This window comes from Lynx rufus, unplaced genomic scaffold (assembly GCF_022079265.1).
Source record: "Lynx rufus isolate CCGP_SWC_20201006 ecotype Redwood Valley unplaced genomic scaffold, mLynRuf1.p SCAF_7, whole genome shotgun sequence".
Classification (NCBI taxonomy): Eukaryota; Metazoa; Chordata; class Mammalia; order Carnivora; family Felidae; genus Lynx; species Lynx rufus.
This window is the reverse complement of record NW_025814889.1, coordinates 24,672,164-24,700,047: the sequence shown is the minus strand read 5'-3', so window position 1 is coordinate 24,700,047 and position 27,884 is coordinate 24,672,164. Positions and strand designations below refer to the sequence as shown.

The window sequence follows — 27,884 nt, the reverse complement described above, 5'->3', positions numbered from 1 at the left end:
GTTTTCTGCCCATTTCTTCACTGGGTTATTTGTTTTTCGTGTGTGGAGTTTGGTGAGCTCTTTATAGATTTTAGATACTAGCCCTTTGTCCGATATGTCATTTGCAAATATCTTTTCCCATTCCGTTGGTTGCCTTTTAGTTTTGTTGGTTGTTTCCTTTGCTGTGCAGAAGCTTTTTATCTTCATAAGGTCCCAGTAATTCACTTTTGCTTTTAATTCCCTTGCCTTTGGGGATGTGTCGAGTAAGAGATTGCTACGGCTGAGGTCAGAGTGGTCTTTTCCTGCTTTCTCCTCTAAGGTTCTGATGGTTTCCTGTCTCACATTTAGGTCAAGAAGGACTTCTTTAAGGAAGTTAGAAGTGGTACTCTGTGAGGGTGATATTGGAGCTGAGACCTGGAGGGTAGATATGGCATCTTCCATGTGAAGATCTGAGGAAAAGGAAAAATCTTTCTAAGGGTAATGTGGCTAGGGGGTAGTTAGGGAGAGGGAAACTGGTAGGAGAAAGGTCAGAGAGATTGTCAGGATATAGGGTGTTGAAAGCCTTGAAAAGAGGTTTGGTTTTATTCTAAGTGATGGGTTATCATTAGAGTACTTGATTTACTTTTTTTTTTTTTTTTAATGTTTATTAAGTTTTGAGTAAGAGCTCTAGCAGGGAAGGGGCAGAGAGAGAGGGAGACAGAAGATCTGAAGCATCACACAGTCGATGCAGGGCTCTAACTCACAAACCATGAAGTCATGACCTGAGCCAAAGTTGGATGCTTAACCCAACCAAGCCACCCAGGCGCCCCTTGATTTACTTTTTAAACGAATCAGGCTACTGAGTGTAAAACGTACTGAAGGGAATGCAAGAGCAGAATCAGCCAGCAGGGAGGGTATTGTAGTCCAGGCAGGAAGTGAGAATTGCTTGTACTTTAGTGGTGGGGTGGGAATTGAGGGGAGAGCTTGGATATATTAAAAAAAAAAAAAAAGTTTATTTATTTTGAGAGAGCAAGAGAGAGCGTGTGCAAGCAGGGAAGGGGCAGAGAGAGAGTGAGAGAGAGAAAATCCCAAGCAGGAGCTTGATGCGGGCTCAGACTTACGAACCGTTGAGATCATGACCTGAGCTGAAATCAAGAGTCAGAAGCTTAACCGACTCAGCCATCCTGGCGCCCCAAACAGCTTGGATACTTTTAAGGCAGAGCCGAACAGGACTTACTGGTGGATTGGATGTGGGGTGTGAGGGAAAGAGAGGAATCTGGGGTGCCTGGGTGGCTCAGTCGGTTAAGTGTCCAACTTTGGCTCAGGTCATGATCTTACGGTTCGTGGGTTGGAGTCCCGTGTTGGGCTCTGTGCTGAACACTTGCTCAGAGCCTGGAGGCTGCTTCGGATTCTGTGTCTCCCTCTCTCTGACCCTCCCCTGTTCATGCTCTGTCTCTCTCTGTCTCAAAAATAAATGTAATAAAAAAATTAAAAAAAAAAAGAAAGGAATCTAAGGATGACTCCTAGTTTAAATTTTTTTTCTAAGTATGCCAGTAGATCATAGTACACGTGTGGGAGTATATCAAGAGTACTGGTTGTTAAGTATGAGACACTAATTAGACAACCAAATAGGCCAGATGGTCATTCTGGAGCTTAGGAAAGAGTCAGAGTTTGGAGATCAACGTTTAGGAGTCATCACAGAAGAGATTAGCACGATCTCACAGAAATACAATGTGAGGGACATACGGGATGTAAAAATTTTCTAATAGCCACATTAGAAAAACTATGAAGAAACAGTTTGAAATTGGTTTTGATAACCCAGTGCATCCAAAATATAATTATTATAATAAACAGCCAGCATAGTTAATTAAAGGGATATTTTACTTTTTTTTTTTTTTTTTTGTACTAAGTCTTTGGAATCTGACATATTTTATACTTAACAGCACATCTTGGTTGGGACATGGATAGTGAAAAATGCGCAAATTAATGGGTATGAAATCCTCTGGTGTGAAAGGAAGTTGAAATTGAGATCCTAGAGTAAGTAAACTGTAGAGATGTGTGTTTAGAATGTGGGATTTTTGAAATTGGTGTAATACTAGTGATGACCATGGGAGTTTTTGACTGTGATGAAGAAAAAATGGAAGAAAAAATTGTTTCAGTTCAGGAGGTCAAGTGAGAGGCAAGGGTTTTTGGTGGATTATCTGAGTGTTATGTTGACATCACTAAGAATAAGAATAGGAATAGTGATGAATTAGTGAGCTAGGTGTTAGAGTCCCTCCAGTGATGTGGATGTTGGTAGATGACAGTTATAAGGAGATTACTTCCTTAGAGACCTCTTCCCTGTCCCTCCAGGTCATTTTATACCCTATTAGATGCTCCCATAGAATCCTGTGTATTTCCTCTGTAACACTCATTACACCTGTTTGACACTTGATGCCAGTCTCCGAGATGGCAGGACCAGGTTTGTCTTGTTTATTTCTGTATTTCTAGAGCCTGCTCAATACCTGGCACATAAGTTCTTAGAAGTTTACATAAAGTGTAAAAGAGTCATCTGAATTAGTTGTATTGTCACCAGCCTTTAACTCTCTTTTATCTTCTGTAAAAGGACCAGTTTGAAGTACGCAGTGTCCAGAGTGACAACTCTTTATTTTTACCTAAAATTTTTTTAAAGTTTTTATTTTAATTCTAGTTAATATACAGTGTTAAAGTAGTTTTAGGTGTACAATATAGTGATTCAGTAATTCCATGCATCACCTGGTGCCCATCATAAGTACACTCCTTAATCCCCAGATTGACAATTTTAATGGTTTTTAGTAAAATTTGTTCCTCTGTGTGTGATTTCTAGCCCTACAGTTCCGGTGCTTTTCATTAGTTTTTCTGAGTTCTTCAGTTTTTTCCAAAAAAAAAAAAAAAAGATCTCTGATTTACTTACACCTGTTCCTTCCATTTCCTTGTTAGCAGATGTTTAAATGTTTACTTTGTTATAATTACACTGTCAGGAAACTTTAATACATAGGTTTTTCAGGAAATGATTCAAGTCCAGTTGTTATGAACTATGATTCCCCTTAAACATTCTTAAAACCTTTTTGTTAAAATCAGTTTTTCCAAGTCTTATTGAGAGAGGAAATGTGGGTGAGGATATGTTAGATTCTTTATCTCTTGAGCAGTTTTCTGCTGATCCATAGTAGTGAAACGTATGGTCTCAGGACTCCTTTAACTCTTCAAGTATTGAAGACCTCAGAGAACTTTTTTTTTTTTTTTTGGTGGGTTATACCTTTCAATATTTACTGCATTAATAATTAGATAAAGTTTAAAGCATGTTATTAATTCTGTAAACATAACATGTAATGGATTTGTTGCTGCTAATGTAAATAAATGGTATTTTTTTGAGAAATGATAGTCTTCCAAAACAAAACAAAAAAATGTTTAATGGGAAGAATGGCACTGTTTTTACATTGTTGCAAATCTGTTTAGTGACTGGCTAATAGCTAAATTTTCATCTATTTCTGCATTCAACCTGTTATTTTATTTTGGTTGAAGTGTATGAGAAAATCTATCTTCATGCACTTGTGTAGTTGGAAGGAGGAGTTGGATTTGGGAGGAGTATTTTGATTATATAATTGTGGATAATTTTTCTTTGTACTTCATGAAAACTCGTTGCATAATAGTTTCTTAAAGGTTGGTTGCAGTGTGGACTCTGAAACCATTATCAGTGAACATTTTATACTCCCATTACATTAGAAATTGTTGCATAGGTCATTTGGAAAAGTAGTGAAAAGCTTTCAAGCTCAGGTTGATGGATACAGATTTTCAACAATTATAATTTTTGCTTGAGAGCTTGAATTTTGCATTGGCAACAGATATTAACAATTATTTTCCTTGAAGTGATAGGCTAATCTTAATCATAGTCTGTCAGTTGTTTTTTGAAGTAGCAGTGAGCTTGTTTTTAAAGTCGTTTTTTGAAGTTCCACTGAAAAGTGGCTTTTTTCAGCTTGAAGATAAATTCCATGAGTACTTTTTCCTAAAGGTAACCATCATACTTAGAATGCAGAAGTGTTTTTTGTTTACTTCCATTTTGTCACATAAAAGTAATCTTAAGGATCAAGATTTAATAAAATTAGTGTTTTTTTTTTTTCAACGTTTTTTATTTATTTTTGGGACAGAGAGAGACAGAGCATGAACGGGGGAGGGGCAGAGAGAGAGGGAGACACAGAATCGGAAACAGGGTCCAGGCTCTGAGCCATCAGCCCAGAGCCTGACGCGGGGCTCGAACTCACGGACCGCGAGATCGTGACCTGGCTGAAGTCGGACGCTTAACCGACTGCGCCACCCAGGCGCCCCTAAAATTAGTGTTTTTTCCTATTTCTTCAAGAACATTTTTAAATGAAGTCGTCCCCCCCCCCCCCCCCCCCCCCGTTTGCAGTATAGAGCACAACAGCTGTTAGTAGAGTTGGTGAAACTGACTGATTCATGCTAGGAGGCTCGTGGTTTCTCACCTTTGCTTTTTCACCATCATTGCAAATGTAAACACAGAAAAGAAGGCAAATAGCGTTAGTATCGTGAAAATACTTTTGACCTTGTGAACCTCCTGAAAGAGTTTTAGGTACTTTCAGAGGTCTGCAGACCACATTTCGAGAAACTTGGTATACAGATGATTGGTTTAGTATAATAGACTTAATGTCTTCCTTCTGTGGTAATAATGGGCATCTGAATTTTAGGTATGACTGTATAGCACTACATCTATATTGGGCATCTCTGACTAAAGTAGCTTGAGTAATACCTCATAAAAAACTTAAAGTTCCTTATGTAGGAATTCTCTTAGCATATACTATGTTAATTATTAGGATAGTTTTTATATTCTGGGTCTTATTTGTCTGTTTATTTTACCTCTCAGTAGCATTAATTTTGAAATACTTAAAAAAGTTTCATATATCTGTTTTCTCCAAATTTCAACAATGCTAAAAATTTTGGAATATGTATGTAATAGGAACTTGTTCAAATTATATGATTTTTATGAAAGAGTATGAAATACTAATTTTAAAATGATAAAAAGATGCTCCCACCCAGCCTGGTGTATCAAAGAAATAATGTTAGAGTTGAGATCTAAAGAGTGAATGTATGTTAGCCAAAAAGTTTTGAGAGAAGGAAAAACAATGTGCTTACCGGAGGGAACAGAAATATATATATATACACACACACACACACACACACACACACACACACACACATTTATATTTTTATATATGTGCCAAAAGGTGAGTGAGCACAGAGTGATTTTGAATGATACAGACCTGTGTGTGCTTTAGAGTACAGTGAGCAACGAGTTGGTCTTTTTATTTTTATTTTATTTTTTTAAACATTTTTTAATGTTTATTTATTATTGAGAGACAGAGAGAGACAGAGCACTAGAGGGGGAGGGGCAGAGAGAGAGGGAGACACAGAATCTGAAGCAGGCTCCAGGCTCTGAGCTGTCAGCACAGAGCCTGACACGGGGCTCGAACTCACAAACTGTGAGATCATGACCTGAGCTGAAGTCAGACGCTTAACTGACTGAGCCACCCAGGTGCCCCGAGTTGGTCTTTTTTATGAGGCTGATGAGAAGATATTGAAAGTTTTAAGCAATGGGATGATGTTATCATTTTTACTTTTAAAAACGATTACTCATGTTAAGAGTGGAGAACAGATTGGAAGGAGGCTTGTGTATGGATTGGAAGGAGCCCAAGAAGAGATTGGGGGGAGGCTAGTTTAGAGTTGATGGTATTAAGTGGTAGTGAATTATCTAAAATCTCTAGTGCCTAGAATCAGTGTGGTCGGCTTGACTACTTATTTTTCTTTTCTAGAAAAAGGAGTGTTTGAGGCTATAAGGATGTGCTAGAAGTAGTTCAACAAATAGTTATTTGATATTCAACACATACTTACTGTCTTTATGAAAGGCTATGGTAAGTACTGTGATGTCGTGTTGTGATGTCTATTATATGTGATATAGTTATGTAAAAATCATTGAGTAATAGAAGATTAAATAGATTAAATAGAAGCCTTAAATTTAGAGAGGATAAAATTGATCTTTAGTACTTAAATTTAAATGAGGAAATATTCTGTATGGAAGAAAATAATTGTTATTTTGGAAGAGTTTTCAATTTTAATTTTGGCAATCACTCAGAATTTTGCCTGTGGTTAGAAAAAATGTCAAGCAGTGTTTTTTTTTTTTTAATATTGAATACGTTCTTATAAAAGATGCAAATAATACTGTTGTATTAAAGGCAAAACCTATAAATCCCCTTTCTTATTCTACCCATGTTCCTACTCATTCCTTCTCCAAACTGTTGTCAAGTTTGTTTTGTATCCTTCCAAAGGATGAGGTAGTTGAGGAAGATTCATCTGGCATTGGTGCAGGATGGATTAGTGAAGAGACAGACTGGATGCCACAAGACTAGTTAGAGGACTTGTATTTGTCCAGATGTAAAGAATATTTCTTGAATTGAGATAGCTGCAGTTGAGATTGAAAAGGAAGAAATAAATGCAAGCATCAGGAAACCTTGATTAAGGAGAGATATGGGTAGATAGGGAAAGGGAGAACTCAAAGATGACTTATTTTTACCTGTAGCCATTCTCCTCCAGTATAAAGCGAATACGCCTACAGAAGGTAATTTGCAGTCATAGAAGTGAATCTATAGACCTTCTCTTTTCAACCGTTAGTACACAGTTGGTTCAGACACTTCCCAGGTTTTACTCCTCCACAGCTAAATTGATTGACAGAGCAGTGGGTTGGAGAATAGGAATAAGGCTTGACTGTTAGCTGTCTGTGTGGGCAGAAGCTAGGAGAGGGAGGAAAGAGAGGAAAGGGACTCCAAGGTCTCTGGCTGTATAGAATGATAGCAGGAGGTTGTGGTGCAGATTTTTCCTTCTGATGTTAATTTTGATGTTCTGTCATAATCTTCTGTATTATAGATGTTGACATTTTTAGACACTTAGAATCTTTTTATAAGCACTTTCAAAACATGTGTGGACTTACATGTTTGAGAATTGTCCCTTTAAAAAAGAAAATTTTGAGAGAGACTTCTGAGGAACAGTGCAGGGTTTAGGGGTTTTAGGGAAGACTTCTCATAAAGACTAAGTTTAACTGAGTCATGAGTTTAAAGAGTTAAGGGGCAGGGGAGGTTGGGAGGCAAGGGAGGTGTAGGTAGTAGGAACAGCGTGTGTACAAGGCATGTTTGAGAGAGCTACAAGTAGTTTGCAAAATTTTGATGGTGTCTGATGTGTAGGGGAGGGTAGTTGAGGAGATGAGATCTCAGTCAAAAAACAGCCAGACCACTGTCATTAAACTGTAGATAACCAGTTCAGTGTTTCCCACATTTGAAAACAGAGAAACTATGTTTTAAATTTAATACTGATAAGATGAAATTGTGCTTTTGCTATGTCCTGATATGTGTTCTGTTCCTTTGTGTAGACACCTTTGACATAGTCAACAGAAACCAATGAATAAGTAAGTAAATGCAGGAAAATTGATTGATAGGTCTAAATAAATCATTTATGTATGAACTGCTTGCATTAGTGGATTTATTATGTTAGTGTTTATTAATATCTTGTGGAATATAGAGCCAGTTATCTCCAGTTCAGTTGTGCTTTTCTTCCACTCATCCTGGTTCCTCCCTCCCCCCCGCCCCCAACCACCCAAAGCAAACACACCAAAAAAGAAAAGGAAGAAAGGCAGCATGGTGCTATCTGTACCATGGTGAAAATCCTGGTACTCTCTGGGTTTTTGTTTTGTTTTGCTTGGTTTTATTTTTATTTTTATTTTTTAATGCTTATTTATTTTTGAGAGAGAGACAGAGTGTGAATGGGGGAGGGGCAGAGAGAGGGAGATAGAGAATCTGAAACAGGCTCCAGGCTCTGAGCTGTCAGCACAGAGCCCAATGCAGGGCTTGAACTTGGCACCGGCAAGATCATGACCTGAGCTGAAGTTGGTTGCTTAACTGACTGAGTCACCCAGGTGGCCCTGCTTTGATTTTTAAAAAATGTTAATTTATTTTGAGAGAGAGCATGCAAGCAGGGGAGGGAAAGAGGGAGAGGAGAGGGAAAGAGAGAGGGAGAGAGAGAGAGAGAGAGAGAGAGAGAGAGAATCCCAGGCAGGCTCTGTGCTGCCAGCGCAGAGCCTTTCATGGGCCTCAATCCCACGAAGTGAGATCACAACCTTAGCCGAAATCGAGTGGCACCCTCAACCAGCTGAGCCATCCAGGGGCCCCTGTTTTGCTTTGATTTTGAGTGAAGAGGTGAGATGACTTAAGGTGAGAGGAGGAGTAAATATTTACATCACTGAGAAGAATTGCAATAAAACATTACTTTTACAGTTAGAAGTCGTAGAAAAAATTTGCTTCCACCAAGATGTTTTGACTTCATGAACAGTATAAATCGTATAATGATCTTGTTTTTTTAATCTTTGTGGCTTCATGGTGATCAAAGCCAAACTATGGTTCCAATTTATTAATTAGTACTGTGTGGTCTCTGTGATCTGTGTATTAATGTCCTTCCTTTATATTAGTGGGTATCCTGACTTTGTTCTGTGTATTTTACTGTTTTATACACATTTTTTGTATTGATACAATAATAGCTAATGACTACCCCAGACCAATGAAATTATAATCTTTTTTTTTAATTTAAATGCATTTTATTTTTAAACAACCTACATGACATGTTTTCTTAAAAAAAATATGAAATGCTTCACGAATTTGTGTGTCATCCTTGTGCAGGGCCATGCTAATCTCTGTATCGTTGCGATTTTAGTATATGTGCTGCTGAAGCAAGCATGAAATTATAATCTTTTAAGGGGGGAAATGAGGATGATCAAGTTCAGGCCTCAGGATTAAAAAAAAAACTCATCAGGAGGTGTTGCTATCCTCCTGGGGTTGAGAATCACTCAGTCTAGAGCAGGATGTTTTCAGCAAAGGGCAGGATAGTAATTATTTTAGGCATTGCAGGCTGTATTATCTGTCATAACTATTCAACTTTGCCTTTGTAGTAAGAAAGACATAGATATGTAAATTAATAGATATGACTGTGTTCTAATAAAACTTTGCAAAAACAGGAGCAAATATCTATTTATTAAAAAAATTTTTTTTAAATTTATTTGTTTTGAGAGAGAGAGAGTGAGCAGGGGAGGGACAGAAAGGGAGAGAGAGAATCCCAAGTAGGCTCCACACTGTCAGCACGTAGCCTGATGCGGAGCTCAAACTCACAAACTATGAGATCATGACCTGAGCCGAAACCAAAAGTTGGACACTTAACTGACTGAGCCACCCAGGCGCCCCCAGGAGCAAGTATTTAGCCTGAGGGTCATAGTTCATAGAGGCCTCTTCTACAGCCTGAACTTTAGTTGCTGTGCTATACTGCTGATGGATCAAAACTGTTTGAAGTAACATACTGACGGAAATGGATTTCTTTATTTTTTAAACAGACTTCTTTAGAGTAGTTTTAAGTTCACAGCAAAACTGAGTGGAAGGTACAGAGATTTCCCATATGCTTTCTACCCCTACACATGCATAACCTCCCGCATTATCAACATCCCTCACCAGGATGGTTTGTTTGTTACAGTTGATGAAACTGCACTGATTCATCATTATCACCCGGAGTCTGAAATTTACTAGTTTCCATAGTTTAGGGTTAACTCTTGGTGTTGTACTTTCTCTAGGTTTTGACAAATATATGATGACAGCTGTCCACCATTATAGCATCATACACAGTAGTTCCATTGCCTTAAAAATCCTCTGTGCTTCACCTATTCATGCTCTATTCTAACCCCAGGCAGTCAGTGATCCTTTTTACTGTCACCATAGGTCTGCTTTTTCAAGAAGATCATATAGTGGTTAGAATCATATGGTATATAGCCTCTTCAGATTGGCTTCTTTCACACAGTAATATGTGTTTAAAGTTTCTCCATGTCCTTTCCTATCTTGATAGCTCATTTGTTTTTAGCTCTGAATAATATTGCATTGTTTGAATGTACTGCTTTACTTATCCATTCACCCACTGAAGGACGTCTTGGTTGCTTCCAAGTTTTGGAAGTTATGGGTAAAAGTTGCTATAAACATTTTTGTGCAGGTTTTTATGTGTACATAAGTTTTCAGTTCAAAAGTGGCTGTACCATTTTGCATTCCCACCATTGATGAATGAAATTTCAAGTTGCTCCATATCTTTATCAGCATTTGATGTTGTCAGTGTTCTGGATTTTGGCCATTCTAATATTTAGTCATAGCTTGTTTTAATTTGCATTCCGCGTGAAATGTGATGTGGAACATATTTTCATAGGCTTATTTTCTGTGTGTCTTCTTTGATGATGGTGGTAAGGTCTTTAGTCCATTTTTAATTGGATTGTTTGTTTTCTTATTGTTGAATTTTAAGAGTTCTTTGTACTTTGTGGATAATCATTGTTATCAAGTATGTTTTGCAAGTATTTTCTTCCATTTTGTGTCTTGTCTTGTCTTGACAGTGTCTTGTGGGCAGAAATATTTAATTTAATTTTTAAGAAATTTTTAATTTTAATGAAGTCTAGCTTGTTAATTCTTTTATAGATTATGTCTTTAATGTTGTATCTAAAAAGTCATTGCTATTGGACACCTGGGTGGCTCAGTCAGTTAAGCGTCTGACTCTTGGTTTCAGCTCAGGTCATGATCTCATGGTTTGTGAGATCAGGCCCTGCTTGGGGCTTTGCACTCACAGCACAGCACAGAGCCAGCTTGGGATTTGTTCTCTGCCTCTCTCCCCCTCCCCTCTCTTTTCTCAAAATAAATAAGTAAAACTTGAAAAAAAAAAAAAAAGTCATTTCCAAACCCAAGGTCATTTAGATTTTCTTCTCTATTATCTTCTAGGAGTTTTATAGTTTTGGATTTTACATTTAAGTAGGACTGTGATAAATTTATTTTTAAGTTTATTAATTTTTGAGAGAGAGCACAAGAGTGAGAGAGGGGTGGGGGGAGTTACAGAGAATCCAAAGTGGGCTCACGCTGTTAGCACAGAGTCCTGCGTGGGGCTTGAACCCACAAACTGTGAGATCGTGACCCAAGCTGAAGTCGGAGGCTTAACCTGCTGAACCACTCAGGCGATCCAGGAGTGTGATAAATTGTTGTGAAGGGTATCAGGTCTTTGTTTAGATTCATTTTTTTGCGCATGGATGTCCATCTGTTCCAGTACCATTTTTTGAAAAGATTTTCTTGCTTCGTTGTATTGTCTTTGCTCCCTTATCAAAGATCAATTGACTAATTATATGGGCCTATTTATGGACTCTATTTTGTTCTTTTGATCTGTATTTTTGTTCTGCCAGCGTCATACTGTTTTGACTACTGTAGCTTTATAGTAAGTCTTGAAGTTGGATAGTGTCAGTTCTCCAATTTTGTTCTCAAAATTATGTGTTGACTATTCTGAGTCTTTTGTCTCTCCATCTAAAATTTATTAAAAATTTTCCAGGTTCATTGAGTTATAATTGACATGCAACATTGTGTAAATTTGAGGTGTACAACATGGTGAGTTGATACAAGTATACATTACAAAGTGATTACCATAATAGGGTTAGTTAACACCTCCATCATTTCACATATTTACTACTTTGTTTTGTGGTAAGAGCCTTTATGATCTACTCTCAGCAACTTTTCAGGTATATGGTACAGTATTGTTAAATCACTGTTGTTACCATGCTGTACCTTAGATTCCCAGGACTTACTCATCTCATAACTGGAAGTTTGTACCCTTCATCAGCATCTCCCCATTTCTCCCATCACCACCCTTGGCAACTGCCATAAACTCTCTGTTTCTTTGAGTTTGGCTTTTTTTGATTCTACTTTGTCACAAATGGCAGGATTTCCTATTTTTCATGGCTGAAAATATTTCTCTGTGGGTGTTTGTATGTGCTACATCTTTATTCACCTGTAGATGGACACTTTAGTTCGTTTCTATACCTTGGCTATTAGGAATAATACTGTAGTGAATATAGGAGTGCAAGTATCTCTTCAAGATCCTGGTTTCATTTCCTTTGGAAATGTATCTACAAATGGGATTTCTGGATCATATAGTAGTTCTGTTTTTATTTTTTTCAGGAATTCCATACTGTCTTCCATGTGACTGCACCAGTTTACATCCCACCCACTAAGCACAAGGTTTCCCTTTCCTCCACATCCTCACCAACACTTGTTATATCTTTTCTTTTTGATGATAGCCATCCTGACAGATGTGAAGTGATATCTCATTATAGTTTTGATTTGCATTTTTATTTCTTAAGGTATTCCCTGCCTTTTTTTGTTCTTTTTTTTTTTTTTTAAAGAAAATTTTGTTTTAAGCAAGCTCTATGCCTGGTGTGGGACTTGAACTCATGACCAATAAAATGTCACAAACAGACTCTGAGATCAAGTCTCATGCTCTTCTGACTGAGGTAGCCAGGCACCCCCGACTTGCATTTTTCTGGTGATTAGTGATGTTGAGCATCTTTTCATGTACCTGTTGGCCATTTGTATGTCTTCTTTGGGAAGCTCTTCAGGTCTTCTCTGTTATTTATTCATTTATTTGCTTGTATGCTTGCTTGCTGTTGAGTTGTAGGAGTTCCATATGTGTATGTGTATATATATATATATATATGTGTGTGTGTGTATTAAAAATTTTTTTTTAATGTTTATTTATTTTTGAGAGAGAGAGCGAACATAAGCAGGGAAGTGGTAAAACAGATGGAGAGACAGAATCCGAAGCAGGCTCCAGGCTCTGAGCTATCAGCACGGAGCCTGGTGAGGGTGGGGAGGAGGCTTGAGATCATGACCTGAGCTGAGGCCTGACGCTTAACCACCTGAGCCACCCAGGTGCCCCACGGGGCCGACTCTTGATTTTAGCTCAGTTCATGATCTCATGGTTTGTGAGTTCAAGCCCCACATTTGGCTGTGTGCTGACAGTGCAGAGCCTGCTTGGAATTCTCTCTCCTGCCTCTCACTGCTCCTTTCCTACCTGCATGTGCTCTCTCTCTCAAAATAAATAAGTAAGTAAATTAAAAAAAAGATTATCTCCTTCAGCCCCTCTCCTCTGCTCACACATGCTCTCTCTCAAAATTTAAAAAAAAAAAAAAGTTTTCTGCCTTCCTAATTTAGGACATCTCTTCTTGTAGAACTACAGTAGTCACAAATTGTTTATTTTTATGCTATCCTAGAGTTAACATTGGCTTTTTTTCTGTTCTCCAGTGACTGGATTCCTGTTTTCTACTTCACAGATTCTTTCTTCTGATTGATCCATGTTTCTGTTGATTGTTTCCACTGCATTTTCTATTTTATTCATTGTATTCTTTAGCTTTGGAATTTCTGTTTATTTGTTTTGATTTGTCTCCGCTAAACTTCTCATTTTGTTTGTATATTTTTGCTGATTTTGTTAAATTATCTTTGTTTTCTTGTAGCTCATTGAACTTCCTGGAACAGCTATTTTGAATTCTTTTCTTTTTTTTTTTTTTTTTTTTTTAAGTTTATTTATTTACCTTGAGAGAGAAAGAGAGTGAGCATGAGTTGGAGGTGGTGCATTGAGGAAGGGAGAGAGAGAGAATCCCAAGCAGGCTCCTCACTATCAGTACAGAGCCCATCATGGGGCTTGAACCCACGAACTGCAAGATCATGATCTGAGCTGAAGAGTCGGAAGCTTAACTGACTGAGTCACCCAGGTGCCCCTATTTTGAATTCTTTATCTGGTAAATCATAGAACTTAATGTCTTGGGGGTTGTTTACTAGAAAATTATTGTGAGCCTTTGATGGTATCTTTTCCTTGAATTTTCATGTTCCTTGAATTCTTGTGTTGTCTTCACATTTCAAATAGCAGTCACCTCCTCTTGTCTTTACTGATTGACTTCAGGACAGAACTGTCTTCTGTCAGCTCTGCTGGGAATTCTGAGACCTTTACCAATCTGCTGCGGCTGTGCCTGCTCTAAATTTGCCTCTCTTTGTGGTAGAATTCTTAAGCTTCTGTGTTTGTTTTTGATTCTACAAAGTGCCGTGCTGGGTACTGAAGGCCTACTTGGCTTTCCCATAGGTGGTGCTTACACGCTCATGTTAATGATGTATCGCAGGCCTGGTGATTTGGGCTGACTTTCTGTGTGTGCTCACCAGCCTTCTGGAAAAGCTCACCTTCACCATTGTCAGGTATGCTGGCAGAGAGCCAGTTATGAGGTGGGGGTGTGTGTGGGTCAGGCATGTGGGGCACCAGTGATGCCTGTGGGCCAGTTTGGCAGTGTGTCCCCAGAAGCTCAAGGTTGGGCCTTCTGTTCTGAGATCTGGCTGCTGGTCTGCTAGCTGCCCACTACCCCCCTAGTTATGCAGCTCATGGCTTAGTTTTCTGGGTGGGGCAAGAAAGAAATTGGCTTCTTTGGCAGTGTCACACATCTGGGGAAGTCAGGTACTCGCTCATACACTCTTAAGTTGACTGCAGAGGAGAAATCATTGCCTGAGAAGGGCTCTCTTGGCACTGAGCTGTGCTGGAGCTGTCTTGGAGGAAGGGTAACATGGGTAAAGTCAAACTGTTCCTCTTCTCTCAGATTTTTTTTTTTCCCCAGTGGTGTACAGGATCTTTTCTAATGGGCTCTTGGACTTCCACAAAGGTTCTCTCATCTGTGAGCGATTGTCTAAATTCGTGCTCTTCAAGGGCTCATAAACCACTTCTGAGAAGCTGGAGTTGGCATCAGCCACTTTAGGGTCCACATCCAGGACCATTCGTCTGTATGTCTGTTACCTGATGCCTGGGTGGGTGAGGGTCCTTCCAGGTCTCTTGGCATATGGCGCTAGTGTCTGAACCAGAGCCAAATGGGGCTGTAAATAAGTCACTCCTCTGTTAAGGAGCTGCTTCTGAGTCTGTAGCCAAGACATTCAAGTCAGCTGCCTGGGTGCTGGCCTGTCTTCTTAGAACAGCTCTCTTCACTCTTGGACTGCACTAGGGTTTTACAGTCTCTTCTCTGGATCTCATAGCTCCCACAAAGGCACTTTTGTTTGTAGATGGATGCTAGATTGTTGTGACTGAAGGTGGATATGTTGGGGAATATCTTTTTTGGCTGTCTTGCTGATATCACCTTTCCATGTAAACTTTAGAATCTGTCAGTAGTCACAAAATAACTTGCTAAGATTTTGATTGGTATTGCATTGAATAGGTCAAGTTGGGAATAAATGACATCTTGGCAATACTGAGTCTCCTTCTTCATGATCATGAAATATCTCCATTTTTTAGTTCTTTGATTTTTTTACATCAGAGTTTTATAGTTTTCTCCATATTAGATCTTGAACATATTTTGTTACGTAGTTTTCTTTTTAATGCTATTGTATCCTCTTAATTGGCATTTAGAGTTCTAATTGGTTAAATTATTTGGTTTGGATTCAGCATGTGGTAATTTATTAATAAAGTATTTCTTCCTCTTTTGTCTTTTTCTATTTTATAATGGCCTTTTTCTATTTTATAATGTTGAATAGAACATCCCTCTGTTCATATCTCAGATTTTTTGGAATAGCTACACGAATGATTCTACATCTGTTTTTTTTTTTTTTTGGCATGGCTGTAACTTAGAAAATTCAGTTGATTTCAGTAAAGATTTATTAATTGATTCTTATACTTGTATAGATCTCATACATATAGATCTCATACTTTTATATTACAGATTAAGAAATCCCAGTAAATATAGGTTGTTAGATAGTGTCATACTGGTCCTGATTTTTGGTTTGGAAAATGTGGTTAATGAATGACTAGGATGGAGACGGCCAAGACTGATTCTGTGAGACTATTGTAAGCTGTTGTAAGTGAGCAAATAGGCAGAGTCAATGGTAGGACAAGGTACTTTTGTTGGTATTTATAGAACCTTTTTTTTTTTTTTTTTTTAAAGCAGAAGTACTTTGTTAAGTACGAGTCAGTTAATTAAGGGTGGTACTGATTGTGACAGTATTAACTACCACCTTACCTAGTAGTTGGCAAAACGATGCATTATAGTCCTGAAGTAATTCCCTAACAGAGTCACATTTGAGTATGAATTGAAGATGTGAATTTGTTACTTTAGCCCAGTGAGGAATAACTTAGAAAAGTGTAAAATGTTTAATTTTTGTTTCTCTCATTTATAGAACCTCTCTATACACAGCATTGTTTTGTAGATCAAAAACATTCTCAGCTACCCTAAGAAAGTCAACTTTCTCACTGTATTCTCTTTCAGTTAATTAGAATTCATTTGGTATATAAATTAGTTAATGATGACTTGGAGTGGTTTATCTTAGAGTAACTACGTTAGTAGTTTCACTCTGACACATTAGAATTGTATTTTATTCACTGTTAGAATTATAGAATTATAGACTGGGAGGCAGGTGGTATAGTGGAAGACCATGACTTTTGGAGACATAGTGGTTCTGTTTCTTCCTAGTAGCGGTACTTTGGGCAGATTACTTAACATCACTAAGTTTCTTTTTCCTCATTGTAAGTTACTGTAAGTGGGATATTTAACATAAAAATTCCTTTCTTGTGTGTGGTACAGAGTATTAATACAATAGAATTCCTGTCTCGATTCTTGTCTTCTCTTCATTTTCCCAATCTGCTTTATAAAACTGCACCTGAAGTGCTCTTTCTAAAACCAAAAACTAGTTCATGCCTTTTCTTCTTGAAAATCCTTCAGTGGATCCCTTAGCCTCAGGATGAATTCCAAATTCCTCAAGGGCCTGTAGGTTTTTTCTAGTCTTGTGGTTTATTTCCCCATTGGGCCTGCATTATAGTCCTTAAGTAATTTCCTAACAGAGTCACATTTATTTGAGTATGAATACTGAAGCTTGCTCACTTCCAAGCTAATGTTCTTGTTGCTTGTTACATTCTGCTTTGAACTCTGTCTTTTGCTCTTTGCCCTTCTTTCTGACCCTCAAGCTGCTTCGCTTGTTCAGAACATTAGGTTAAATAAAATTTCAGTCCCTTAAGTACATATGAGAAGAGTGAGAGATGTGTAAAGACCATTGGACTAAGATGCAGACCTGGGTTCTAGTCCTAGCTCCTCCATTTACTAGTTAGAGGATCTTTGGACAAATTAATATCTCTGAGCTTTATGTAGTGTCCTTATCTTTGAAACCAGGGAGTCTGCTTAGTTTATTGTGTGAAAATGCTTTGGAGCATAAATATATAGCTGTTAATAGTATTATTATCAAGAGTATATGTTGGGAGCTCCTGGGGTGGCTCATTTGGTTAAGTGTCCAACTCATGATTTTGGCTCAGGTTATGATCTTCATGGGTTTGTGCCCAGTGTCTGGCTCTGTGCTGATAGTGTGGAGCCTGCTTGGGATTCTCTCTCTCCCCCTTCTCTCTCTGCCTCTCTCCAGCTTTTGCACGTGCTCTCCCCTTCTTTCTCTCAAAATAAATAAACTTAAAAAAAGTCTATTTTGGGTATTTGTAAGATAGCTCTGTTTTCTGATATTTGAGGAATTGGATTATGGGCCCTTACCCCAAATTTATGTGTTGAAGCCCCAACCCTCACCCTGCTTGTGACTGTATTGGAGATAGGGCCTTCAAGGAGGTGATTAGGATTAAATGAGATCATAGGGTGTAACTCTGATAGAACTGGGTTCCTTTTATTTTTATTTTTATTTTTTTTAATTTTTTTTTTTTAACGTTTATTTATTTTTGAGAGAGAGAGAGAGAGACAGAGCATGAACGGGGGAGGGTCAGAGAGAGGGAGACACAGAATCTGAAGCAGGCTCCAGGCTCTGAGCTGTCAGCACAGAGCCTGATGCGGAGCTCGAACTCACAAACCGTGAGATCATGACCTGAGCCGAAGTCGACCGCTTAACCGACTAAGCCACCCAGGCGCCCCTGAACTGGGTTCCTTTTAAAAGAGGAAGAGACACCAGAGATCAGTCTCTTTCCACCATGTGAGGACATAATGAAAAATTGGTCCTCTGTAAGCCAGGAAGAATGCTCTCACCAGAAACAGAAGGCTGATCTTGGATTTTCTAGCCTCTAGAACTGTAAGAAAATAAATTTCTGTTGTTGAAGCCATTCAACATTTTGTTATGGCAGGCTGAGCAGACTGATAAATATTAAAATATGATTGCCTTGTGGGAAGGGCAAACTGGACTGATTTCTCAGATAACATTTAATGAGTAACACAATCAGCCATAAATTAGTGGACTAGTTTAGAAAATGACTTTGGTAATTTGGGAGTTACCCTAATAGATTTTTTGTCTATATGACTAGGAGTATTAAAGTTGTTACTTTCAAGTTTAACCAAAACCTGTTTTGGGAACTTACTCTGCCCCTCTCCCATATAAAAATAAAATCTTTAAGGATGCATTTGGCTGTAGGTAATGAAAAACTCAGGCTTAAACAATGTGGAACATTTATTATTTTATATCACAAGAAATTCCAAGGTAGGATTGTCCGAGGGTTGGTTAATTCTTTAACTTAGTAGTATCAAGGATTCAAGTTCTTTCTGTTCTCCTATTTGGTGGGGTGGTAGTGAGGTATTATTAGCATTAGTTTTAGTTTCCTGCTGTTTGCAAGCTGGTTGCAGTAAAAATGTTACATGGCTATTATAGAACATTCGGAAATTCCACAAAAGAATAAAGATGAAAGCACAAATCATTTATAATCCAACTGTTAACATGATGATGTATCCCCTCTCAGTATCTGGTGGGTTAGTTTGTATAGGTATTTAATTATACCAAGCAAAATTAGGTCACAGTATATACACAGATACATATTGTTTTTTTTTTCATTAAGATTATATAAGAAAAATTCTCTAAGTAAAAATAATAGTTTCTTTCTGATTATTGAAGTAATGATCATTGAAAAAATTGGATACAGAAAAAATACAAAGAATATTAAAAATCACCCATATCTCCTTACTGAAGGATAACTACTAACATATTGATATATTAATATATTGGTATGTTGTTGAGTGTGTATAAATATACACATTTCTTTAAAAAAAACAGGTACATAATTATTTGTTACTAGCTTTTTACCAAATATACACCTTTTCTTGTGGTTCATACCCCAGCATCTTTGCTTCTTCACTCTTAACCTGTACCTGTGGTCTCATGAGGAGTTTCAGTTGATTGAAGAAGAAAAATCTTTTTTTTTTTTTTGCAAAATAATAAATTTATTACATATGACTGGCAGATAGCTGTTGCTGATATATTATTCTCCCAATGTTCATGAAACATTTCAAAGTAAAATATAATTAAAAAAATTTTTTTTAACGTTTATTTATTATTGAGAGACAGAGACAGAGCATGAGCATGGAGGGACAGAGAGAGGGGGAGACACAGAATCTGGAACAGGCTCCAGGCTCTGAACTATCAGCATAGAGCCCGACATGGGGCTCGAACTCACAAACCGTGAGATCATGACCTGAGCCAAAGTCGGATGCTTAACCGACTGAGTCACCCAGGCGCCCCTCAAAATACATCACACAATCACAGGGGTCCTTGAGGATCTCCAAACATTTTTTGAACTAGTTGACTTTCAATTGCGAGACCTGGTCCCAGCCCTGAAGCTTCAGGAGGTTAAGTGTGCCACCCAAGGTGGCTGGAATTTTCCCAGCTATAAGGACAAGATTCTACTTCAGAGATGAAGGGAGGGGAGTTCCCAAAAGGGACCAATAAAACCCCTGAAGCAGAAACAAGAGGAGACAAGGGTAGAGGGGGACTGCGGTTGAATCAGAGGACCTCTGGGGTGAAGGTGAAGAGCCCTCTCCAGGACCAGCATTCCTGGGTGCTCACCTGTGTCATCCCCCCTGCCCCAACAGGGGAAGGACTGCCCTACCAACAGCAGTAGGTAGATCTGATGGTAGATCTAGTAGTTTGCGGAACCTGAAGAGGGGGCCCAGCAGGACCCTCAAATGGATTCTGGAGTATCCAGGATGTCAGGATGTACATGCCCTTGGTTAATGAGAAGTCCTTGCCAATAGTCCCAGGTCCTGGAAGGCATCAGTCAGGTTGTTGCAAGGATAGCCCTTGACTAAGACCAGTGGGCCTGCACAACCACACTGGAGTTGGTCACATGAGCTCCATAGTGACCAGCCCAGAACTGCGTGTCCTGGCCCCAGTGTTCCAAGGACACAAAGTGGATGCCCATCTTGATGTTAGAGAACATGTGGGTGACCTGAAAGCATACATTGTTGTTCCACTGCTGGATGGGAACAGGCATAGCAGAGAATTTATGTAGGACAGTCTGGTTGGCATTTAGAAGTTGGACACGGAGTCAGTGCATACAGCCACTGTCGTGTCAGGCTCCCCACCTGAAGGAAGACACGAAGCAGGTCTGTGAGGGAGTCCCAGGCACCGTTGACCTGTTTACCTCCACCACCCAGCTGTTCCCACTGTGCTGCACCATCCATTTCCAGAGGCCTTCTGTTCTGAAGAAGAAAAATCTTGAGCTGAGTTTACAGATGGTTTTACATCATATGCTGGTACCACCTGAAGATGGATATTTATGACACTGTAGCCACACTCAGGGGTGACCCAGAAGCGGAGTGGTGAAGGGAAATTCTCCTGATGAATGGAACTTTGAGCAATGCAATGGAACTTTTTGCTTGGAAGGAGATGGTTAGAGATGTAGATCCACTCTGACTCATGGCAGTAGCAGTTGTTGGGCTTATTCATTATGGACCTGGAAAGAACATAATTGGAAGTATGTGCAATAGGTATATAGATATGCTTCTCAGTGGATATCAGGTAATATTTGTGTTCATTGTGAATGCCCATCAAAGAGTAACCTCAACAGAGAAGGATCTCTGTAATCAAGTGGACAAGGTGTAACCTCTGGATTCTAGTCTCTTTCCCCAGCCACCTTTATCCTTGCTCAGTGGGCTCATGAAAATGATGTCAGGGTGGCAGGCTGGAGGTTGTGTATATGCTTAGCAATATGGACTTCCATTCACCAAGACCAACCTGGCTGCCACTGCTGCTGAATGACCAGCTTGCCAGTTGGAGAGAGCTGACACTGAATCCCTGAGATAGCACCATTCCTCTGGTATTTCTTATCACTTACTTTTGACCAGTCAACTCATTTTATAGCAGGTGAAATGTGGCATTGGGCTCATGCTCATGGAATTATGATCTTACCATGTTCTCCACTACCTTGAAACAGCTGAATTGATACAACAGTGCAATGTTCTTTGAAAACTCACTTCACCAGCTGGTGGCAGTTCTTTGCAGTTCTGGGGTAATGTTCTCTAAGATGTGGTTCCAGTCTCTGAATCAGCCACCAGTGTGTGGTGGTATTTCTTTGGTAGCCAGAGGTTCATAGTTAGAGAATCAAAAGGTTGACATAAAGTGAATGAAGTCCTCTCACTATTACCCCTAGCAAAATTTTTGCCTTTCTCAGAACTCTGGGGTATACTAGTTTAGAGTTCTTATTCCCAAAGAGAGGAATGCTTTTACTGGGAAAAGCAGTATTGGTCCTGTTGAACTAGAAGTTGAACACCTGGCCACTTCAGCTTTTTCATGCCAGTGAATTGATAGGCAAAGCAAAAGATTACTGGATTGGTTAGGGTGATTGAGCCTGACTCCCAAGTGGAAATTGAGTTGTTGCTACACAGTGAGGGTGAAGAGGACTATGTGAGGAATGCGGTAGCTCATCTGGAGTGCCTCTTAGTACTACCATGACCCATGATAAAAGTTAACAGAATATGAAAGCAATTGAATACAGGCAGGGCTGTTAATGCCAATGGTTTGAGTCACCAGCCAAGGAGCAACAACCAGATGAGATGATTGCTGAGGATAAATGGAATATGTAGTAGACAGTAGAAGAAAATTATAAATGCCAGCTATGACCTCATGATCAGTTACAGAATGAAAACTCTAGTATTTATGAATATTTGTTGTATCTATACCTTAATATTTGTGTATATATAGTCGATTCTTTTTCTCCTCTCTCCCCAGTTCTCCTGTATTTAACTTAAGGTGTGTTAGCCTAAGTTAATACTAGGTTATACTTACTTAATGCGAAGTTAAATACCAAGTTAATACTAGGTTCTTAGTTAATGCTAAGTTAAATACTAGGTTAAGTGGTTAACCTAGTATTTGAGTATTTAAGTTAAAAGATATGAAAGGGGAAGTACAACGAAGCCAGCTACAAAAGGAATCAACATTACTCAAAGAGAAAGTAGACTTTGTATTCTCTTTTAGGAAGATAGCATCTTTTTGATTGTATGCGGATGGTTGTATTATGTTAGACTGAAGCATGTTTTTGCTATTGTCTTTATTTAGGATTTAAATGCAGTGAAAGAGGTTGGTACACATACCATATTGATAGAGGGTACTGTGGTGGTTTGTGCTATGTCAATTTACTTAAGCTGGTTCTATAGTATGATTCCTTCCCTGTATGGTTGTGGGTTAGAATTGGCCAGAAGAGAATTTATGTAAACAGCATTCATTAACTTCTAAAGGTTTCTCTGGTTACATGTATTAAGAGGCACAGAGGTGTTGGTGGGTTCCAGCTTGACCTTGGTCTCCTTTGTTCCGCATCTAGCTCTTTTTCCTGGTTACTGACAGTTTGGTCAACAGTGGCTTCAGGCCCCTCACCCGATACGAGACCTACAGAAGCATAGCTTCCCAGATCTCCCCAGGAGCATTTCTTTTGCAGTCCCATTTCTGCAGCTGGGTGTGGTTGGCTTCTCAAATTGATGACTCTATGATCCTCCCACTTGCCTTGTGGACTATCTCAGCCTCCCCAACTATCCCTATAAATTGTATAACATAAAATTCTATAATTAATTTCTTTTTTTAAGTTTATTTATTTTGAGAGAGAGAGAGAGAGAGAGAGAGAGCGCACGTGCGTGAGAGCGCACAAGCAGGGGAGGGGAAAAGAGAGAATCCCAAGCCAGCTCCATCCTGAACAGCATGAACTTGTGAGATCTTGACCCAAGCTGAAATCAAGAGTTGTATGCATACCCAACTGAGCCACCCAAGGCACCCCTGTAATTAATTTCTTACTCTCTAAGTCTTAGTGGCCCTGCTTCCAGGTTTGAATCCTGTCTTAATACACACTACTTGTTGGTAAGTATCTATCACTTTTATTGACTACATGGCATTCTAGTATATGAATTTTTTTTTTTATCACTTGTCATTGGCCATTTAGATTATTTCTATTTTTTCTTTTTTCACTGTTATAAACAAAGGTGGTGTGGACATCCTTGAACATATGGGTTTTTTGTTTTGGCATTTGACCTTGTTTTAAATTTCTTTTATGTTTATTTTTGAGAGACAGAGCACGAGTGGGGGAAGGGCAGAGAGAGGGAGACAGGGGATCCAAAGTGGGCAGCAGAGACCTCAATGTGGGGCCTGAACCCATGAACTGTAAGATCATGACCTGAGCTGAAGTCAAACAGTTAACTGACTAAGCCACACAGGAGCCTCATTGGCACTTGACCTTTTATTTCTTTTGGGTAAATTTCTGGAAGTGAAAAATATATGCATTTTATTTATATTTTTATTTTATTTTTAAATTAGGCTTCACGCCCAGTGAGGAGCCCAATGTAGGGCTTGAATTCACAACCCCGAGATTAAGACCTGAGTTGAGATCAAGAGTCTTGAGCCACCTAGGCACCCCAAGAATATATGCATTTTAGAGAAATGTTATACTTGTCTAATTGCACCCTCTAGCAGTATGTGAAAGTACTTGCCCAGCCTACAGTCTTGATCATGATGGCTCTTTGAGTTTCTTTTTTTTTTGTTTTTATTTAAATTTAAATTTTATTTAAATTCCAGTTAGCAGTTGGATGGGATTTTGTTTGGGATTCTCTCTCTCCTCTCTCTCTGCCCCTCCCCCATGCACCCTTGCTGTCTCTCTCTCAAAATTAATAAACATTGAAAACAATTCCAGAGGTTCCTGAGTGGCTCAGTCAGTTAAGCATTCGACTTTGGCTCAGGTCATGATCTCACGGTTTGTGAGTTAAAGCCTCGTGTTGGGCTCTTTGCTGACAGCTCGGGGCCTGGGGCCTGCTTCTGATTCTGTGTCTCTCTCTCTTCTCCTCCCCCACCTCCGCACTCTGTCTTTCTCTCAAAAATAAACATTAAAAAAAATCTGGTTGGTTAACGTACAATGTAATCTTAGTTTCAGGTGTACAATATAGTGATTCAGCACTTCCATACAACACCCGGTGCTCATCACAAATTCACTCCTTAATCTCCATCACCTATTTAACCCATCCCCCCCACTCACCTCCCCTCTCATTTCAGTTCTTTTAGGAAGAAAGAAGATCATGTGAGAAGATAATTAGTTAACATGGAAGGAGTTAGTGGAAGGAGGCTAGTGTCTCAGACTAAGTATGAAATATATTCTGTCAATAATATTTAAACTAATTATGTGTAACTAATTCTGTGTTTAAATGTAGTTGCTCTTTTAGGGGCGCCTGGGTGGCTCAGTCGGCTAAGTGTCCCAACTTCAGCTCAGGTCATGATCTCATGGCTTGTGAGTTAAGCCCCATGTTGGGTTCTGTGCTGACAGCACAGAGCCTGGAGCCTGCTTCGGATTCTGTGTGTGTGTCTCTCTCTGTCCTTCCCTCGCTTGTGCTCTCTCTCTCGGTCTCTCAAAACTAAATAAATGTTAAAAAAAGTTTTTTTAAAATGTAGTTGCTTTTGGGGCGCCTGGGTGGCTCAGTCGATTAAGCGTCCGACTTCAGCTCAGGTCACGATCTCGCGGTCTGTGAGTTCGAGCCCCGCGTCGGGCTCTGGGCTGATGGCTCAGAGCCTGGAGCCTGCTTCCGATTCTGTGTCTCCCTCTCTCTCTGCGCCTTCCCTGTTCATGCTTGTCTCTCTCTGTCTCAAAAATAAATAAACGTTAAAAAAAAAAAATTTAAAATGTAGTTGCTTTTTTGCAAGCTGGGTTTTTACAGGTTTTGCATTAAGTCTGTTTTTTAAAATACAAGTTTTGTAGTATATATAGGAATTAGTCTGGGATAAATGTCACGGACTTAGGCTGTAATTATGGCAAAACTTAAAATTTCAGAGTCTGAATATTTAGTTATTGGAAATGCCCTGGGGATATAAATTAACTTGTGAAGGTTTAAAAACAATCTTTTTTTTTTTTTTCCTCTAAGTTTGTTTATTTTGAGAGAAGGAGAGGGAGATAGTGCACCAGTGCATGTGGGAGAGAGGCAGAGAGAGAGGGAGGATAGAGAATCTTAAGCAGGTTCTATGCTCAATGGGGAGCCCCATGTGGGGCTCGATCTCACAAACTGTGAGATCATGACCTGAGCCAAAATCAGAAGTCAGACTCTCAAATGATTAAGCCACCCAAGCGCCCCTAAAAATATATTCTATATTGTTAGGGTTGAATTTTGAATTTTATATAGAGTATACTAGCTGTTGATTGTATTACCTCTTCTATTAAAGACGAGTGTGCCACAACTTTCATTCCTTGACCATCAGAACTGTGTGATAGGCTCAGAGACTTCCTCTAGATTTTGCTGGAAGCTCATAGGTCTGTTAGCAGTTGCTTCAGTGGGAGGTGGTAGGAGGATCTGTGCTAAGGCTTACAATAGCTAGATTTCAACCTGAATTGTTAGGCAAACAATTTGTTCTTTTTGCTGGATATTTGCCATAACCTGGTAGAGTTTGTTTTATTTAGTTTTCACTTTTGTTAGAATGGGAACTGTGTTGGAGAAAATTATATCCTTTCAACGCTAGCTGGGTATTGAATATATGCATAACTTAATCCCCATGACTCCATGCTTACGAGGTTTGTTTGTCAGTGGTGAACCAACATTTAGTCCATGTGCTCTTTTCCCCCCTCATCCTTTCCACAAAAGGATTTATAAATGATTTATAATTTATAAATGATTATAAAATTTACTGGAAAGTTTCTTAGGTCTCAAACCAATCAAACCTTAGGTTGGCCTTCAGCAAAATAGATGTTTTGTTTTGTGTACTTTATGATATATCAAACTCACGTCTTAAGTTTTTCCTATTAGTATTACCATACTTGTGGTTTTTTTTTTTTTTTTTTTTCTGGAGGGCCCTTAGACCAAGAAGTGTTCCTTATATACTGTATTTGATCAATTCTAAGAAACTTCCTCCTCACCCCCACATTTTAACCTTTTCTGAAATTGGGATGCATTTTACAGTTAAAAAGCTGGTAGAGCAGTAGTCATTGTCTGTACTTGTGTGAACTTGGTTGTTTTTGCTGGTGGTTTAACCAGTTTATTGAAACCTGTTAAATCATTAAGGACCTTTTGAGGAAAGAGTAGAGTCCTGGGTTTTGCCTTAAGAAAGTTTTGGCAGGGGGGCAACAGCTTCTGGTAGGATTAAGATAGCACTGGTATCAAAATTTGCAGAATTAGTGTCAGCAGCTTGGGAGAAAATTCTGGAAATAATGGTAGAGCCTTATCTTAAAATATATTGTGTTACCCGCAGTGGGAAGTTCACAGCATCACCTATATAGTATTCTTGCCACTTTGCTTAATCAGAATATAGTTATAAGGAAATAATCAGACAAATCCAGTTTGTAGGACTTTCTTAAGACAACTGGTCTGGATTTTTTTGTTTTCAAGTTTGTTTGTTTGTTTATTTAGAGAGAGGGAGAGAGGGAATCCTGAGCAGGCTCTGCATTGTCAGCATGGAGCCGCATGCAGGGCTCAAACCTATGAACTGTGAGATCACGACTTGAGCCAAAGTCAAGAGTTGGATGCTTAACCTATTGAGCCACCCAGGCACTCCTGGATTTTTAAAATATCTATGTCTTTAACATGAAAAACGATCAGGGTCGAAGGCTTAAGGTTGTTTGAGTTTTAAGGAAACTAGATAGACATGACAATAGTTGTAAAATCTGGTTAGATCTTGGATCATACAAAAGATAAGAGGTTTTTTTTGTTCTTGGGATTTGGATAACTTTGAACATGAATTTTCTAGCAGATTTTATTACTTTCTTTATGATTAAGAGAGACCATCTAAATCTGAAAAAGCATTTTCTATAAATATAAAATAATTCTTCTAAAGAAAGCACTCTGACACAATTTAATTGGCATTTTTTTTCTCAGTCATTAGATAAAAATGGTGCATCTAACACTATCTGGTTTGTTGGAATCATTGAAATAGAGTATTTTTTTATGTAGATTTAGGTTATTTTTTAATGGATTGTCATGAAATTGCTTCCATTAACTAATTGGGAAAAACCGTATTTAAACCATTTAAAATATTCTGTGGGGAAAAATACAGACTTTGGAAAAGTTTCTGGGAGGTTTGGATTAGAAGAGAGTTAAAAGTTTTTAAAAGAAAAAAAGAAAAAGAGAAAAGTTATTAAAAGAAATGACGTGATTACATTTCTAGAAAGGGGGGAGAAAAGGTATAGACACAAAAGCAAGATGGCAGAAAACTTTTCATGCACATGAGACCTCCTCTGTTTGTTACCTAATAAGCAGGTCATTAAGCCACTTGCAGTTAGGGCAGAGAAAAATTATTGCTTTTCAGAGAAAGCAAATTATTTTCAAGTCCTCTTGGCAGACTTTCAGGAAGGTTTCAAAGTGAGAAAGGGAATGTTTTAATTCAAGTCATATTATTATTTTGAAATGTTATTTATAGCATTCTATAGCATATGTGCTTAGGTATATAGGCTCTGTTTTCCATATAAGATTTATTTTATTTAACATTTATTTATTATTTTTAATTTTTTTAATGTTTATTCATTTTTGAGAGAGACAATGTAAGCGGGGGAGGGGCAGTGATAGAGGGAGACACAGAATCTGAAGCAGGCTCCAGACTCTGAGCTGTCAGCACAGAGCCTGACACGGGGCTTAAACTCACAAACTGTGAGATCATGACCTGAGCTGAAGTGGGACGCTTAACTGACTGAGCCACCTAGGCACCCCCGTATAGTACATCTTTTAACGAAGTAGGGCCCTACCTCAGAATGGCACTTTTTTTTTTTTTTAATGTTTATTTATTTTGAGAGCATGAGCCAGGGGAGGGGCAGAG

General features: G+C 38.7%; 1 protein-coding gene and 1 pseudogene across 6 annotated transcripts in view; one reads left to right on the top strand and one right to left on the bottom strand.

Moving 5' to 3' along the window:
- ABI1 (abl interactor 1) overlaps nucleotides 1-27,884 on the top strand; it is a 130,117-nt gene that overhangs the window by 15,111 nt on the left and 87,122 nt on the right. The window lies entirely within an intron of this gene.
- On the bottom strand, nucleotides 8,661-8,759 carry LOC124502746 (uncharacterized; annotated as a pseudogene).